General features: G+C 49.9%; 1 protein-coding gene and 1 non-coding gene across 3 annotated transcripts in view; one reads left to right on the top strand and one right to left on the bottom strand.

Moving 5' to 3' along the window:
* OLFM2 (olfactomedin 2) overlaps positions 1-12,715 on the top strand; it is a 73,007-nt gene that overhangs the window by 40,244 nt on the left and 20,048 nt on the right. The gene's annotated exons all lie outside the window — the stretch shown is intronic.
* Positions 2,582-2,716, bottom strand: LOC139034550 (small nucleolar RNA SNORA70). The gene has a single exon (XR_011487088.1). It is a non-coding gene; the product is annotated as a small nucleolar RNA SNORA70 (small nucleolar RNA).

Below are 12,715 nucleotides of genomic sequence, written 5' to 3'. Positions count from 1 at the left end.
GTTTTTTTTACCCACCTACAGAGCCTTGCACACTATTACTCAGTCCCTGTTTTATACACTCGTGTGTGTCGTTCCATACACTTGCTGATGCTTGCACTTAGGCCTGTACCCGGCTACACACTCACGTGGGTTCTTGGCCGCACAGACACAGATGTGCCACTCATCCATCTCACACACTCAGGCTCTGTGCCAGTCAGCGCAGGCAAGGCTGCACTGCATAACACACAGCCCCCAAATCTCAGGGGTTTAGCACAACCAAATGAGCAGTTGCTCATGCTACATGCTGGTTGGCAGGGGTTTCTGCTTCATGTGGCCAAGTGCTGGAGGCTTCTCATCCACACGCACTTCCCCAGTTACTGAGGCAAGAATGTGGCCAATCACGCACTGGCTGTTAAAACTCTTCCCCGGAGGTCACGTTCACCCACACGGCATTGGCTAAGGGAAGTCTCAGGGCCACACTGGGGAAGTAGAGTCTTATCCTGAGCCCAAAAGAGAACTAGAAACTGTGTGAACACTTCTACCAGCTGCCACAGTCTCTTTCACATTTGAAGAGATACTCACAGATGCAGGTCCACACACACACACACTTTATTTCTTCGCTTACGAACTAGTCTTTGGGATCTAATCCCCTCCATGGGACGGGACAGGAGGGGTTTGCCTCCAGAGCTCCTTTGTCTCATGTATGTCTGAGGGGTCTCTCAGCCCCTTCAGAGCTGGGGGGTCCCAGGGTAACAAGTTTCCAAGCCGGAGCTATCATCAGAGCTGAGAGAACAGCACACACCCTTCTCTGCCCCCCGAGTGGGCGGTATTTTTCCACAGACACAGGGGAAGAATAGTAATAGGCATTGAGAGATCTCCATATTGGCCGAGAACCTTCCTCATCTCAGCAGCTGCATTGGAAGAGGAGCCCCGAAGGGAGAAGGCAATTCCAGAGAAAGCCCAGTCCTCTCCACCCGCGCGTCCTCTCGTTGCCACCAGGACCCTCTCTTTCCCCTCTCACGGCCCACCCCACTCCTCCTCTGACTACTTGAATATTCTGAAGCAGGAAACTCATGAATATTTATAAGGGCCTGGCAGTGAGGGAGATAAAAAAAAAAAAAACATTTGGAATTTATGAACCAGGATCCGTCTATAAATAACAGGCCTGTGACTGGCGGGGCTCTTCCCTCACCCACCACATTCCTTCGACTTCAGCTCCAGCCCCATCCAAGCCTCCCCGAGCTGTCCCTCCCCCCTTCACACACACACGGACACACACACGCACACGCACACACACAGAGTTTGGCTGTGGATGCATGAATCCTCGTTGTCCTGTGCGCTGTCACACACACACTTTCCCACACAGCTGAGCACACACACATTCCCACCTGTCTGGGATCAGGCCCGCTGCCTCCCTTCCACACACACACACTCACATGCAAAATTTGCCTGAACATGTCCAGGCAGCCTCCTCTGATGTCGGCGTCCGGACAGATCCAGGCATTCAGGCTCAGACCAGCAGAAACAACTCAGAATCCCATACGGTCACACATACACCCAAAGAAATGCCTGTGGGCCACTCTTGGACCCACCGAGTGTGGCACTTCCCTTGGCGGGTCTCCGTGTCCTCATCTCTGTGGGGGGTTGCTAAGAGTCCCTGCCTCATAGGGTGTTGGGCAAATTTTTTTTTTTTTTTGCTGTCCCATGTGGCATGTGGGATCTTAGTTCCCTGAGCAGGGATCAAACCCGCGCTCCCTCCATTGGAATCGTAGAGTCTTAGTCACTGGACCTCCAGAGAAGTCCTGCTATGCAATTTTTTTTTTTTTTGATAGGAAAGTAGCACTACTGGTGGGTATGAGTAGGTGGCCCAGTGGTAAAGAATTCACCTGCAGTGCAGGAGACGTGGGTTCCAGCCTGAGATGAGGCTGACCCTGCTTAATCTCCTCTCCCTGACCTGCCACCTGCAGCGCATGGGAAAAGAAGGCATTAATGCTACCAGTGGGGCTTCCCCAGTGGCTCAGCAGTAAAGAATCTGCCTACAGTGTAGGAGACGGCAGAGATGAGGGTTCAATCCCTGGGCTCGGAAGATCCCCTGGAGGAGGGCATGGCAACCGCTCCAGTATTCTTGCCTGGAGAATCCCATGGACAGAGGAACCTGACAGGCATAGGGTCACATAGAGTTGGACAGGACTGAAGCGGCTTAGCACACACTCATGAGTAAGGTGGGGACAGCAGCCAGGCTCTCATGAGCACAGGGCCCACCATTTGTCCAGGGGGCCATGATTAAGGATGTATTTGACCCCACAGCCATCTGGAATGAGCTGCTTTTCTGCCACCTTGTTTCTAAGTTCATCCACGTTAAACTTAGTAAAACCTCACTTCTTGGAGATGTAGATCTTCTGGCGGCCAGGGAACTTGAACTTGGCCCTGTGGAGGGCCTCAATCAAACACTCCTTGTTCTGCAGCTCGGTGCGGGGGAACATTATGACCTGCCCAGTGCGGACCCTGGCTACTGTGCCCTGGGGCTTTCAAAGGCACTTCACACACCTGTCTGGAGGCTAGACTGGGGCTAGCATGCCACTCATGAATGTCTACTGGAAAGGACTGTCTCCAAGGTCCCTTAGGGCAACCTGTATAGACAACAGGATGCCTACACTACCAAGGGGGCTGCTGTTTGCAGCCTTTGCACACTGGGCCCCCATGGGGAAATGGCCACAGCTGGATTAATTGGCTGCAAATATGCACATTTTTTAAAGTAACCAATGAATACCTGTGGTATGCAAGGTACTATCCTAGGCACTGGTGATACCGCAGTGAACAAAAACAGGTGAAGACCACTGCCTGACATTCCAGAAAAGAAGAAGGATAACACACAAAATTAATGCGTAAATGATGTAGTGTGTTGGAAGCTGATAAAGCAAAGAAGGAAATGGGTGGTGCTGAAACATTTGTTGTTCTGACAGGGGTGAGGTGGGGGGACCGTCAAGGAGGTCTCTTGAAAGAATGATGTTAAATAAAGGAAATGGAAGGACATTTTCCAGGCAGGGGGAATAGTGGTTGCAAAACTTGATGTGGAAGAAGTGTGCCTGGGGTGTTGTAGGAACAGTGAGGAGGCCTGTGAGGCTGGAAGTGAGTGAGGGGGAGCATAGAGGAGGTGAGGGCAGAGGGGTGACAGGGGCAGATTATGCAAGGCCTTGTGGGCTGTGGGAGAGCTTTGCTATTTACAAGTGAGGGTGGGAGTCATAGAGGCTTCTGGTCGGAGGGAGAATACGATCTGACTTATGCTTGTAGGCGGCCTGTAGCTGCTGCAGGGGGGAACGCACTGCGGGTGGCGAGAGTGGGATCCAGGGGACCAGGGGACCAGGGCAGAGGTGACTGCACTAAGATGTCCATCCAGAGAGCAAAAAGTGCACAGATTCTGAGTGTAGAGAAGTAAAAAAAGATGGGTTTCCCAGGTGGCGCTAATGATAAAGAACCTGCCTGCCAATGCAGGAGATGCAAGAGACGAGAGTTCGATCCCTGGGTTGGGAAGATCCCCTGGAGGAGGGCATGACAACCCACTCCAGTATTCTTGCCTGGAGAATCCCTTGGGCAGAGGAGCCTGGAGGTCCGGGCTACAGTCCATAGGGTTGCATAGAGTCGACTGAAGCGACTTAGCACACACACACGTAAGAGAAAGAGACATTTAAAGTTGTTTCTAAGTGAATGCATTCAAAGGATTCGTTCTTTAATTCCAGAAATGTTTATTGAGCACCTACTGGGTGCCAGGCCCCGTTCTGGCTTGCAGATACAGCAACACACAAAGGGATAAGCATCCTTTGGATGCTGCCCTTGGAACGCTGACAGCATCACAGGGGAGACAGACAAACAAGATAAATTTTAATGTAGGGTCAAGGGGCAGTACATTTTATGCAATAAAATGCAGCAGAGTAAGCCTTGGAAAGTGATAAGGGCTGCACATTGTAGGCTGGGTGGACCGGGCAGAATTGGGGATGCATTTTGAAGCGAGAGCTGTTCTCGGGATTAGCTGGTGGATGACGTGTAGGTAGAAATGACAGAACCTGGTGCCTGGGTGTGAAGATGAGCTTTGAAGGGACACTCACATAAATGCCCTCTCCTATTGGAATGTTCATTGTTTCTCCCCATCTTAGGTTGGGTTTGTGAGAAGCAGAACCCAAGACGGGGGTTTGGAGCACATGACTAATTGTGAGTAGGGGGAGGGGTAAAGAGAAGTGGGACCAGGAAAGGGGACTCAGGTACACTGGCCTGATCCACAAGGATGGGGGGAGCTCTGGAGTGTAAATTGCATTGCCGAGGGGTGGGCTTTGGCATCAATCAACCATTGGCTGCTCCTGGGGGTGGAGGAAGCCTCTGAGGCATCTCAGGCATGTGGTAGCTCCCAAAAGCCAAGGGCAGGACTCCAGAGAAGGTCAGCAGTGCTAGCTCTGAGCTTCCACTCTCAGCATCTGTGGGGCCGGTGTGCCCCATTATAAGAAGATCTGGGCAGAGCCCCAAGAACATCTACACCCCCAGGCTCTAACAAAGAGGGTCACGGGAACACTAGGCATTTATGCCAATCACAGCGCAGATGTCTGACACCAGAACTCGTTCTTAGCTCTCTTGGGATGAAAATCAGGCCAACTTGGCACCGGGGCTCCCCCGACACAGCTGAGATCCTTTCTGGATTCATTAACTGCCGGAGGCTCAGCCCTCCACTTCCCAGACTTGCCTAGGAATTGCAGAAGGGAGCTGTGAGGAAGAGATACATCCCGGAAGCAGTTCTGAATAGCTCACCTCATTCTCCCACGGTCCTAGAAGACGGCACTGCCATCACGCTCGTTTGGCAGATGCGGAAACGGTTGCACAGAGAAGTTGAATCACTTGCCAAGGTCACATAGCTAGAAACTGGAGGAGCTGGAATTGGAACTCAGGTCTTCATGGTCTGGGATCGTTGTGCTTCTGAGACACATTCAACTGCCTTAGACCCCATGTGTGTTAGTCACTCAGTCTCCAGGCAAGAATACTGGAGTGGATTGCCATCCCCTTCTTCAAGGGGTCTTCCTGACCATGGGATCAAACCCAGATCTCTTGCACTGCAGGCAGATTCTTTACTATCTGAGCCACCAGGGAAGCCCACCTTATACCGCGTGTGTGTGTGCTAAGTTGCTTCAGTCGTGTCCGACTCTTTGCAATCCCAAGGACTGTATCCCGCCAGGCTCCTCTGTCCATAGGATTATCCAGACAGGAATACTAGAATGGGTTGCCATTTCCTTCTCCAGGGAATCTTCCTGACCCAGGGATCGAACTCATGTCTTTGGCATCTCCTGCATTGGCAGGTGGGTTCTTTACCACTAGCGCCACCTGGGAAGCCCTTAGACCCCATGACCCCTTTGAAACCTGAAACCCCTGCCTTCACCTGAGAAGGGATGGGAAGAAGGGAGGAAATCCCTGAGAGAATAGAGCAGAGAGTGTGTGGAGGGCGGGAGAGGAGGAGGTCACCTGGAGGACTCAGAGTAGGTCCATTTGTCCATTCATTTGTCCATTCATTCATTCAAGTCCTGATGATGCCTGCCTATTCTGTCCAGCATGTGCTGGTATTGGGGCCACAGTGGGAAAGAGCATCTAGTTCTGCCCTTTTAGAGCTCATAGCCTGAAAGAGCACAAAGACACTCACCCAGGCAAGAAAAGCTATGAGATATAAGAACCTTGTAAGAAGGGAAGGGTGGGGACTTTGGAGACACACACAGAGGGGACCTTGACCTATCTGCAGAGATGGGGAGGCTTTTTAGGGGCAGTAATGTTTCAGAGGTGGCCTTCCCAGGTGGCTCAATGGTAAAGAATCTGCCTGCTAATGCAGGGGATTCGGGTTCAATCCCTGAGTCAGGAAGATCCCCTGGAGAAGCAAACAGCAGCCACTCCAGTATTCTTGCCTGGGAAATTCCAGACAGAGGAGCCTGGTGGGCTACAGTCCATGGGGCCGAAAAAGTCAGACATGACTTAGAGACTAAACAACAACAATGTTTACTCTGAACCCTGGAGAATGCAGACAGTTTGGACAGTCCTGGGGTAGCTGGTAGATGGCAGAGTAGAAACACCAGCCTCTCTACAGTGCCACAGAATTTGGTTCATAATTCCAGCTCTACTACTTAATTTACAGAGCAAACAGCACCACTTCAGGGTCTTAAAAATTATTGTACAAATGTTTATTGAGCACCTGTGAAGTGAAAGTTGCTCAGTCGTGTTTGACTCTTTGCGACCCCACAGACTATACAGTCCATGGAATTCTCCAGGCCAGAATACTGGAGTGGGTAGCCTGTTCTCTTCTCCAGGGGTTCTTCCCAACCCAGGGATCAAACCCAGGTCTCCCATGTTGCAGGTGGGTTCTTTACCAGCTGATTGCCACCAGGGAAGCCCAAGAATACTGGAGTGGGTAGCCTATCCCTTCTCTAGGGGATCTTCCCAACTCAGGAATCGAACCAGGGTCTCCTGCACTGCAGGTGGATTCTTTACTCACTGAGCTATGAGGGTTATTGAGCACCTACTGTGTGCCAAGTGCTATTCTAGGCACTGGGAACATGGTCGTGACCAAGACATAAGGTCCTTGTATTTGTACACCTCTTCTCTAGGGGGTCATACACTACACTAGCCAACAAATATAGTTTGATATCTGCTGTGACAAACAAGTGCCAGGCAGAGAGTTGGGGACTGAGAAAGTCTCCTTCCCAGTTAAGAGTCACCTAAGTTTAATGCGGCTGATAAGGGACTAGTCACCAAAATTTACAAACAGCTTAGGATGCTTAACAGCCTCAAAACAAACAGCCCACTCAAAAAACGGGCAGAAGATCTGAACAGACATTTCTCCAAAGAGGACATACAGATGGCCAACAGGCACATGAAAATATGTTCAACGTTGCTAGTTATTTGAGAAATGCAAATCAAAACTACAATGAGATATCACCCCACACCAGCCAGAATGGCTATCATCAAAAAATCCATAAAGAACACATGCTGGAGAGGGTGTGAAGAGGGGGGAACCCTCCTTCCCTGTTGGTGGGAATGTAAATTGGTACAGCCACTATGAAGGACAGTATGGAGGTTCCTTATAAAACTGAAAATAAAGCTACCAATGACCCTGCAATCCCATTCCCGGACATATTCCAGAGAAAAACATGATCTGAAAGGATACATGCACCTCAGTGTTCACTGCATTGGCTGTTTACAATAGCCAAGACAACCCAAACATCCATGGACAGAGGAATGGATAAAGAAGGTGTGTTGGGGCGGGGGCGGGGGGAGTGTGTGTGTGTGTGTGTGTGTGTGTAATGGAATATTACTCAGCCATTAAAAAGAATGAAACAATGACATTTGCAGCAACACAGATGGGCCTAGAGAGTGTCATGCTAAATGAAGTAACTCAGACAAAGGAGAAATATCATGACATCTCTTATATATGGAATCTAAAAAGAAATGGTACAAATGAACTTACTTACAAAACAGAAAGAGGCTCACAGACTTAAAAAATGAGCTTATGGTTGCCGGAGGGAATCGATAGTTAGGGAGTTTGGGAAGGTTATGTACCACTGCTATATTCAAAATGGATAACCAACAGGGACCTATTGTATAGTACATGGAATTCTGCTCAGTGTTATGTGCCAGCCTGGATGGGAGGTTTAGGGAAGAATGGATACATGAATATATGTGCTGAGTCCCTTCACTGTTCACCGTAAACTACCACAGCATTGTTAATCAGTTATACCCCAAAACAAAAAATGGTATCTGAGGGAAATTGACCCCTGAAAACTACATTTCCCAGGTTCCCATGCTCACTGGCTTCCTGTTAGATTTGGCCAATGGGAAGCCGTGGTAGGAGTTGTAGGTGGGAGGAAGAGAGAAATTAGGGGATTTCTGTCCCTGTTTCTTAGCTGCAGGCAGTGATCTCATGTCCCCTCCTTGGGACCAGCTCGAGTAACCCCCTTTGCCCTGCCAACCTTGCAGCTTATTACAATTGCTATTCTTCTGATCACTTTACGATCCCCACTTCCCTCATCCAGCCCTCTGGGTCCTTGGCACCCCACTTCCCATATTAAAGTTTCTCCATGGAACCATCTAGCATGGGTACCATCTCCCAACAGACTGATGGCGTGTCAGGTTCTGTTACTTTCCTCTCTGACCTTTGACTTACGACACCCCCTACATCCCACAACTGTTGTGAGATGAAAGGGGACAACCCTATCAGGGGGTGACCTTCCACAGTTCTGTTATTTCTTTTAATATTGTTTTGTTTTTGCTGTGATTACTTTTAGGATTATCTTTAATTTATGGCAAGGGATGTGTGTGTGTATGCTTAGTTGTGTCCGACTATTTACAATCCCAAGGACTGTAGCCCACCAGGCTCCCTTATCCAGGGAATTTTCCAGGCAAGAATACTGGAGTGGGTTGCTATTTCCTACTTCAGGGGACCTTCTCCACCAGGGGATCGAACCCAAGTCTCTTGCATCTCCTACAGTGACAGGCAGATTCTTTACCACTTCACCACCTGGGAAGGCCCCTGCCTTTTTAAAATTAATTAATTTGGCTGCACTGGGTTGCAGGATCTTTCATTGCAGCACAAGGACTCTCTAGTTGTGATGCGTGCGCTCAGTAATTGCATGGGCTCAGTTGCTCTTAGTTCTGAGATCAGGGATCAAACCCATGTCCCCTGCATTGCAGTGCAGATTCTTAGCCACTGGATCACCAGGGAAGTCTCCTTCCGCAGATCTTCTCACTCGTGGTTTGAAACCCTGTGTGCCACTCACCTCCCCTACAGTCCTAAGAGGTGGGTGCTGCTGTTGGCCCTGTTTTAAAGATGGGAAACTGAGGCACTGTGAGGTTCAAGTAGCTTGCTGAAGGTCACGTGGCTAGGAGGTGACTGGGAATTTCCTTGGGCGTAGACGTGCATGCATAATGCCTCCCAGGTAACTCCAGTGGTTTACCTGCCTGCCAATGGAGGAGATGCAAGAGACTTGGATTCAGTTCTGGGTTGGGAAGATGCTACAGGGAAGGAAATGGCCACCCACTCCAGTATTCTTGCCTGGAGAATCCCATGGACAGAGGAGCCTGGCAGGCTACAGTCCATAGGGTCAAAAAGAGGTGGACACGACTGAAGCGACTTAGCATGCACGCACGCACATGAATGGCACTTGGCAAGGCTAGAGATAAATGTTAACCGTTCCGTATGAGGCCGGATCTCTGGTGAGTGCAGGTGATGCTGCAACTTCACTTTGGACGGACGTAGGAGCCAGCAGCCACAATGCATGCTGATTGAAGGCCCTTCCAAGACCCACCACCTGGCAGAACAATTCCCAGACTCCTGCTGGCTCCTGTCCCAGCCCCGGAGGAGAAGGGGCAAAGGGCCTCTCTATAGCAGCTTTGGCTGGGAGCAGCTGCTTCGTGCTTAGCCAGGATTGATTTCCCTTCAAGTGGCCCATTCTCGCTAACAAAGGGCTCCGGTGACCCTGATGGCCAGCACTGCCTCCTCCCCTTTCTGAGCGGAGGATGTGCCCTGTGGCTGGGGCTGTTTTCTCTGAGATCTATTTCTTTGAAAGCTCTGGAAAACTCCAAAGCAGGGGCTGAGTCAGCCCTGTAATGTGTTCAGTTGAATCTTGCTGGTGGATTTTTCTGCCTTTCTGTCTCGCCCTGGCCGATCCACCCTCAACGATCTTCCTGACCAGACCTTTTCCCTGCTCACACGTGGCTATGGGCTGAACAGTTCTCCCTCTCCTCCCTCACTGCAGATTCATATATTTGTTTTGTTTGTGGCTGTGCTGGATCTTTGTGCCACCGGCTTTCTCTAGTCACGGTGCTCAGGATTCTCATTCTGGTGACTTCTCTTGTTGTGGAACGTGGGCTCAGTATTTGCCCCTTGGCATGTGAAACCTTCCTGGACCAGGGATTGAACGTGTGTCCCCTGCATTGGCAGGTAGTTTCTTCATCCCTGGACCACCAAGGAAGTCCCACATCTGTACTGTTCTTAGTACTGTGGTACAAGTGGAGAGATGGAGGCCCAGAGTGGTTAAGTCATTTGCCCAAGATCACACAGCAGAGCTGAGAGTGGAACTCAGGCAACCTGGCCACAGAGTTGGCCCCCTGAATCACCATGCACTGTTGCCTCACCTTGGCTGGGGGAATTGAATGCGCATCTTTGAAACCCTGGAATATGTATCTCAGGTGTAACCAAATGATCAAAGCTTTGGACCCCAAATTAACTTGCCACCCCCAGAGGCGCCCATGGAGCCTCCGGAAGTCAGTTTCAGACAGTACTGATGCTTGGCTGTCCCTGTGAATTATTAGCCAGCAAATTGTCACCTCCTGACTGCACTGTCCAGCCTTCAAGGCCTCCCTCCCTTCACCTCTTGCCCAGGAGCCTCATAGCGAATGCTTCCATTTTGTGCCAGGACGTCCCTGGCTCCTAGCATGAAATTCCTGAGCCAGCCACGGAAGATCAATTTCCCCCAAGACGACCTTTTCCACGCACCGCCGCATTGATTTCAGGAATCCAACCTCAGCCAATGGGCCCATCCCCCACAGCGGGGGCTGTTGGCAGCAAATTTATGCCCAGGCCAGAAATTGAATTCCTGTAAGTCAGGAGAAGTGTCGGAAAAGCTCACCCAGGCTCATTTTTACTTCTGACAAACTTCAGGCGAGCGATTAAACCTGGCTCGGTGTCTTTCAGCTGCAGGGACCGTGGTTGTGGGGTTGGTGAGGGGGTGCAAGACGACCTCGATGTGTACATTTTTCTTCCATTCACTGGCTGCACCTTGGCCTGCCAGAGCTGAGGAATAAAAAAAAACAGTGAGACTCCCAATGCCTGCCTGGCTAAAGGGCATTCCCATTCTGACTAACTAATGTTAAAAAGGAGCACGCTGTGTGTACCCAGAGGCAGGTCTCTTGATCCCCGTGGCAAATATTGAGCCATTCAGAGGGATGGGAAATAAAACTTCTAATTCATTTCTGGGTTTCCCAGGTGGCTCAGTGGTAAGAATCTACCTGCCAATGTAGGAGACACAGGTTCAATCCCTGGGTTAGGAAAATCCCCTGGAGAAGGAAATGGCAACCTAGTCCAGAATTGTTGCCTGGGAAACCCCATGGACAGAGTAGGCTGGTGGGTTGCAGTCCATGGGGTCTCAAAAGAGTCAGACACAATTTAGTGACTAAACAACAACAATAACAATTCATCTCCATCACCAGCCATGCCACTTTTTGCACCAGGTCCTGAGGCTGCTTCAGCCTCGGCAAACTTCGCAAGGTTCTAATTAAGCTTCCTTGGGCTATGACAGAGAGGACATCAAAATGTGGATAATTCCATAGTTCCCTCACCCCTCCACTCTGCCCCTGCCTGAAGGCTGGGGAGGGAGAGACAGAGAAATGAAATGGTGGCACTGGCAAGGAAGAAACCCTCATCTTGCTAGAAAGATCTCTCTCACTTGCCTTTAAAAATGAGACATCTGATACAGACGTAGCCACTTCCCTTTGGTACAAAAGCCCCTAAATATTAAAGAAATGAATCCTTGATGTCTACAAAGAAAGGATCAAAAACGAACCTTTCTGAAAGGAGAAGAGCTTTTATTTCTCTGTGAACTTTTCTAGATCTAGCCTCTGGCAGGAATGCCTGTGGAACATAGAGTGCGGAGGATAAAGAAATAAATGACTGTCATTCATGTGTTCATTCATTCAGGAAGTGTCTGTGCAGCAGCTCCTGCGTGCTAGGCATCAGGCTGGGAGCTAGGGAAGCCTCAGGGAGGAATTAGAAGCTGGTTCCTGCCCCTTCAATGCCAGTGGGACCTGCTACAGAATCTCTGATCGGTAGTCCTCAAAACTGCCAAGGTCATGAAAATCGAGGAAAGATGGAGAAACTGTGACACACCAGAGATTAAGGGGGTGCTACAACTAAATGCAATGTGGGACCTGGATGGGAGTCTGGACCAGAAAAGGGACATGAGTGGAAAAACTGGTGTGTGTGTGCTCAGTCATGTCCGACTCTTTGTGACCCCATGGACTGTAGCTCACCAGGCTCCTCTGTCCATGGGATTCTCCAGGCAAGAATACTGGAGTGGGTTGCCGCTTCCTTCTCCAGGGGATCTTCCCAAACCAGGGATCAAACCTGGGTCTTCTGCATCGTAGGCAGATTCTTTGTTGTCTGAGCCACCAGGGTACCCCTGGAAAAACTGGAGGAATCTGAGTAAAGTCTGACGTTTAATGAGTGATGTGCCTGAACTTGTTTCTTAGTTGTGACAAATGTCCCATGAATATGTAAGAGGTTAGCAACAAGGGAAATTGGGTGAGGGGTGTATGGAAGCCCTCTCTTTACAACTTTTTTGTAAATCTAAATCCTTCCAATATAGAAAGTTTATTTTTAAGAAGTTAGCAGGAAGGACTTCCGTGGTGATCCAGTGGTTAAGAGTCCACTCTTCCAATGCAGAGGGCAAGGGTTTGATCTCTGGTTAGGGAACTAAGAGCCCACCTGCCTCACAGTATGAGTGCATGCTAAGTTGCTTCAGTTGTGTCCGATTCTGCAACTCCATGAACTGTAGCCCACCAGGCTCCTCTGTCCAAGGAATTCTCCAGGCAAGAATACTGGAGTGGGTTGCCATTCCCTCCTCCAGGCAATCTTCCCAACCCAGGGATGGAACCCATATCTCTTACATCTCTTACACTGGCAGGCAGGTTATTTACCACCTGTGCCACCTGAGAAGCCTGA

This window comes from Odocoileus virginianus, chromosome 3 (genome assembly GCF_023699985.2).
Source record: "Odocoileus virginianus isolate 20LAN1187 ecotype Illinois chromosome 3, Ovbor_1.2, whole genome shotgun sequence".
Taxonomy (NCBI): Eukaryota; Metazoa; Chordata; class Mammalia; order Artiodactyla; family Cervidae; genus Odocoileus; species Odocoileus virginianus.
The sequence above is the reverse complement of the archived record's forward strand: the minus strand, read 5'-3'. Positions and strand labels throughout refer to the sequence as shown.